Genomic DNA, 6,422 nt, shown 5'->3' with positions numbered 1-6,422 from the left:
TAGTGCAGAATCAATCAACGCTCTAAGTCGTCATTCCCGGAAATTACCCATTACTATGTTAATGGAGTTTTTTCGAGCCTCTATTCAACAGTGGTACTACAAGAAAAGAAACCATGCAGGTATTATTTCTTTGAATTCGTAACTTATCATATTTATATATTTTACTAAGTATTGTTTATTTAAATTTACAGGAACATTGGAACATCGTGTTACACCATGGACTGAAAAAAGATAACGAAACGTGTTGTGAAGTCAACGTCATGGAGAGTTGAACCATGTTCAAACACTTTGTTTCAAGTACTGGATAATAACTTAAATGGGCTAGTCGATCTAAATGCAAAGACGTGTAGTTGTATGAAATGGCAAACATCTGGTTATCCGTGTGGCCATGTTATAAAAGTTGCTCTTCATTTAAACCAAGATGATTCAAGCGCATACGCTATGGATTGCTACACTACAGAAGTTTATCGACAGACTTATGCCGAGATTGTCTACCCTATTCCACATCCTTCTGAGTGGGACATACCAGATGACTTACAAACAGTTTTGCCACCAGCCATGGACAGAAGGCTACCTGGCCGACCAAAAAGTCACGATCGTATACCGTCTAAGGGTGAAGAGAAGAAGAGATCGACATGTAGTCGGTGCAAGGAAAGTGGTCATACAAGGTTGACATGTGGATCACCAGTGCCATCAAAATCATCTTTTCCTCTACCAAAATATGGATCCTCATCAAAATCCAAAGCTCATATGGTGTCAAGCAAAAGGCAACCATCTTTAAAATCCCAATCACAATTGGCTTCACCTTTTGGGACTGTTAACTTAGGTGATTTTTAAATGCAAACGTTGTATTATGTGGATTTTATGTGTGAACTTTTAACATTTTCAGTTGAATTAATGACTCAGGCCAACCATTTTGACTTAACCAACTCTTGTTATTCAGTTGTTATCACTATTAGGCATGCATTTGACTATCGCAACACGGAAATTACAATCGCAACGAGATAATCGCAATGCGAAATGAAAATCGCATTGCGATTCTCTCGTTGCGATTTTCATTTCCGCATTGCGATTTTCATTTCGCATTGCGATTCTCTCGTTGCGATTTTCATTTCGCATTGCAATTTTCATTTCGCATTGCGATAGTCAATTTTGCCTTCAACATAATGCAGATTGAAATCAACAAAATCAACCATTACATTTCAATCAATTAAACAAGCACAAATAAGAATTATATTCGCATCAATTACACAAATCAACTTTTACAAATCATCTTTTACAAATCAATTAAACAATCAAAAAATAAGCAATAATTCTTATTTCCGATCATCTACTATTGAATCAACTTTTACAAATCAATTAAACAATCAAAAACAATCAATTAAACTATTGAATCAACTTTTGCAGCTCGACATCATTTTCACGCAGTTCACTTCTGAGATTAACCTGCAGAAACCAAACATTTGTTCAAACAACACTTTCTACACATCTAAAACCTACAAACAGCAAATTATTGAATTCTAGGTACTTACCAAACATTTTCAAACCAAAAGTATATAAACTTACCAATTGTTTATGGACATTTTTATAACGCGGATGCAGGTAGGCAGCGTCTCGTATATATCGATTTAGCCATATAATGCCGAAACCACAAGCCTACTGCAGCTTTATCTCTATCGGTGGGAGGTAGATACTTGATGCTTCCCGTCGTCAAACGCTCCAACGCCAAGCATACGAGAGGACCACAATCTCCTCTGGCTCCGCTCGTTTGTTGTGGCGCGGTCTCGTCTCTAATAACTGTAATATTGAGCTTCTTTGGCTTCTTGTTTCCAGAACGAGTCCAATAATTGATCGCATCCAAGAATTTAGCCAAATGAGAGCTCCTTCCCTTAATAACATCTCTTAAATCAGCCAATGATATGTAATTTATCATGCTGTCATACACTATTGTCTTAAGGGATGGGAGCTGAAGCTCGACGAGAATCCAATGTTTACGTTCCAAAACAGGGATAAACACCTGCAATCATAAGTAATAATTCATTCATTTGCGCACTTATTTCATAAACCTTTAAACTCAATCTAAAATAAATACTAACCTTATCGACCTCCCACCATGCAGGATAAAGTTTAGCTTGTCCATTGCCCAAATCAAATGATTCATTTCGTGCATTCTTCAAGTGAACGGCGTGAAAAGACGTCGGCATAATTGTATATCGTATATTTTTATTTTTCTTAAGTTTTCTTATTATTAGAAGACGTGTCACCCACGCATCGATATGCTGTTTTACAAAAAAAACATATATTAGTGACTTACATAAATTTAAAAAAAAAATTAATCAAATTGAAATATAAGAAAAATATAAGACTTACCCCCCCATCGAAATAGCCATTGTCTTCGACCCCTAATAATACGCCCCACCAAGACCGATCAAGCAACAAATAGATATCATCGGTGAGCTTGCATATGTCATGAAACACCCCTGGCTCCGCTCATGTAGATAAAAATCAACAGCGGTCTTAGCCCAAAGGGTGTTATCCAGAATTGTGTCCGGTAGTTCTTCCATCTCCTCTTCAGATACCGGTATGGTACTGGCCGGTAACTCATACAAGAGCCAACTTGAATCCATCATGTCCGGCACGTCAGAGGGTTTCTCAAGAAGCCTACATATGACGCCATGTGAATCGGGCTCTTGAATGGTGGGAGGGACCTCTTCAATGATGACAGTGGCCTCTTGAACGGTGGGAGGGGACTCTCGAGGAATGATAGAGGGGCCTCTTCAACGATAGGAGTGGACTCTTGAGGGATGACAGGCGAGTCGGGCTTCTTCTTGCGGTGTCTTCGCACTATTGGGGTGTACGGAGACTTAATAGCACGTGCACGCTGTCTGATGCGTGAACTCCGTCGTGCAAGCATAACCCGACGTAAAGCATCCACTCTATCGGGCCGCTAAATAATTAAATACAAAAATCAGTAAATAAACAGACATGATATTTAAACAGTGAAAACAAAGACAAATATGTTTCAAACTTGCATTGTATTCACCCAAGTCATTATTCTATCATAGTTCACAAAATGCATCAGATAACAAAGAAAAATATGTTTCAAACTAATACCCTGAAGTTAGTATTTGTCTTTGTTTTGTCTTTTGGTTGAAAGTAAATTTATCCATTCAAGTTTCAATTTGCAGAAGAAGAAATAGTTTACTTTCGCAACACGAAACTTAAAATCGCAACGCGAAACCAAAATCGCAACGCGAAATGAAAATCGCAATGACATAATCGCAATGCGAAATGAAAATCGCAACGAAAGAATCGCAACGCGAAATGAAAATCGCAATGCGATTTTGGTTTCGCGTTGCGATCTTGTCGTTGCGATTATGGTTTCGCGTTGCGATTCTGTCGTTGCGATTTTCATTTCGCGTTGCGATTTTGGTTTCGCGTTGCGATTTTAAGTTTCGTGTTGCGAAAGTAAACTATTTCTTCTTCTGCAAATTGAAACTTGAATGGATAAATTTACTTTCAACCAAAAGACAAAACAAAGACAATACTATTTCACAGTGTTATAGAATACACAGTTTAGCAGAATTGGCAGCAACCGAACAAATTTACTTTCAACCAAAAGACAAAACAAAGACAAATACTATTTCACAGTGTTAAAGAATACACAGTTTAGCAGAATTGGCAGCAACCGAACAAATTTACTTTCAACCAAAAGACAAAACAAAGACAAATACTATTTCACAGTGTTAAAGAATACACAGTTTAGCAGAATTGGCAGCAACCGAACAAATTTACTTTCAACCAAAAGACAAAACAAAGACAAATACTATTTCACAGTGTTAAAGAATACACAGTTTAGCAGAATTGGCAGCAACCGAACAAATTTACTTTCAACCAAAAGACAAAACAAAGACAAATACTATTTCACAGTGTTAAAGAATACACAGTTTAGCAGAATTGGCAGCACCGAATAAATTTACTAAGCAATCTAAGTGAAATGGCTAATCTAAGTGAAATTACGAGTAAATTTATCATTAAGTTAAATATGGAAAATCTTAAACTTACCTCGTTGCGTAGAGTATGAACCTCATTCTGCAACGATACTATCATCTCACGTAGAGCGGCAACCTCACCACGTAAAGTTGACACCTCCACACGCCATGCACCATCGTTATCGCGTAGAGTACCGATCTCCTCACGCAAGGCATTGACCTCATCACGTAACTCCCTTGACTCATCCCGTTGAGGTGGAGGTGGAGAACAGGGAGATAGGAGTCGTGGCATCTTTGCCGGTCGCCTATCATGAGGTGATGGTGGGAAGAGGCTCGATGATGTGACGGGATAGGTGATGGCTCTCGTTCTAGAGGTGTATAGTCGGGTCGATCGGGTGATGGCTCTCGAATTGGAGGAAGTGGATGCTGCTCATCATCCGTGCCATCAAAAAAATTCTGACTAGCTTGCCACCAATCAGTGGCAAGCTCTTCCTCCGTGGGTGTCAGTCTTTGTAATGGAATGTTAGCCTCCTAAAATATAAAAACTCAAACAAAGTTAAACGTCTACTATTAATAACTTGTTTATATATTATATGAAAGTATTTGTGTTAACTTACATTATTTATTGTGGCATATGGTATTAAGTCTTCCCAATCCAACAGAGTTTTCCTCTTCCAGGAAATAGCCCTGGGAATATCATTTGACGTTTTTATTGCATATGTACGCATGCTGGGGAAAGCCTCGAATATCCAAATCTACAAACAATATAATAACAAAATTAGTAATTGTTAAATAATTAATTATAATTTTAGAAACATTATATAGAAATTCTTACCTTAAAGGCCCAAACAAAGCCTGACAAAGTGTATTTGGACCCATCGCCCCGCAAACTTTTGCGGTCATCAAAGGCAGACGACAACTTAGTCCAGGTAGCTTTCCATATATACGAACCCCACGGAAACAGATTCCATGCATTCAGGTCCTCTACCAATATTATTAGCTCCCGATGAATAGGTTGTCTGGCCTCTCTGCCTAAAAAGCCGGCATACACAAGTAGTAGAAGGCATACTCGGACAACATCGACGTCATCCATCCGAGTGAAACCAGCTTTCTTATTAAACAATTTCTTCAGGTCGTCGACATGTAGGTTCGGCTTCTCCATTGACTCATCCGGAAAAACCCGGGATAACCATGATGGGCGGGCGATATGACGAGTGTACCGGCCTACATCATCGTGTCCGAATCGTAGACCAGTGATTAAGCAGAACTCCTTCCGCCCAAAACAAGTATACGCTGGTGGAAAATGAAACCATATCTCTTCCTCACCACGTTGTATACTGTCGGGTAGATTTGATGTCATGGTCTGAAGCCACAAATGGGTCAAATTAGCATCTCCACCCGGATGCTGTACTCTCAGCCATGGCCCGAAGTAGGTTTCCTCAAACAATTGTCTTTGAGCAGGTGAAAGCTTCTTTGCAATTGTAGTGGCCAAGCTGACTTTATTTCTCAAGGTCAATTGAGCCGAAAAAAATTTCTACAAAAACAATAAACATACCAAGTTAGATATACCAAAAACTACACTGTGAAGATATACCAAAAACAATAAACATAAAAAGTAGTAGTTTATATTTGAAACTAAAATTTGCAACTCTGTTTTGTCTTTTGGTTGAAATGAAAATCGCAACGAGAGAATCGCAACGCGAGATGACAATCGCAACGAGATAATCGCAACGCGAAATGAAAATCGCAACGAGAGAATCGCAACGCGAAATAAAATCGCAATGCGATTTTGGTTTCGCGTTGCGATTCTCTCGTTGCGATTTTCATTTCGCGTTGCGACAGTCATTCTCTCGTTGCGATTTTCATTTATCTCGTTGCGACTCTTCTGCAAATTGAAACTTGAATGGATTGCATTACTTCAACCAAAAGACAGAACAAAGACAAAGACAAATACTAACTTGAAAATCGCAACGAGAGAATAGCAACGCGAAATGAAAATCGCAACGAGAGAATCGTAACGTGAAATGAAATCTAAGTGAAATGGTTAATCTATTATTGAAATGACCAGTAAACTTATCATCAGTTTCAATATGAAAAACCTACAATAATGCAAACATTTCAAAATAAAAATAATTAAAAAAACTAACTCTCGGAGGTTGATTTTCCATTTCTGAATATTGTGAGGGATTTCTGACCGTGAATGGTTGTGAGGGATTTCGCCGGAGATGGGGACGGAAATCTTCGGAGATGGGGACGGATTTCTTCGCCGTAGAGAGTGAGAGATGGAGATGGGACTGAGTTGTGATTTTAGGTTTTAGGTTATGAGTTGCGATTACGGGATTTTGTCTTAATATTCTTTTTGTAATTTGAAAATAAAATACGCGTAGCGATTATAATGGCGCTTTAAATATCGCGTTGCGATTTACAGAT

The sequence above is a fragment of the Hibiscus syriacus genome, unplaced genomic scaffold (genome assembly GCF_006381635.1).
Source record: "Hibiscus syriacus cultivar Baekdansim isolate YM2019G1 unplaced genomic scaffold, ASM638163v2 tig00002840_pilon, whole genome shotgun sequence".
Lineage (NCBI taxonomy): Eukaryota > Viridiplantae > Streptophyta > Magnoliopsida > Malvales > Malvaceae > Hibiscus > Hibiscus syriacus.
This window is presented reverse-complemented; position numbering follows the sequence as displayed.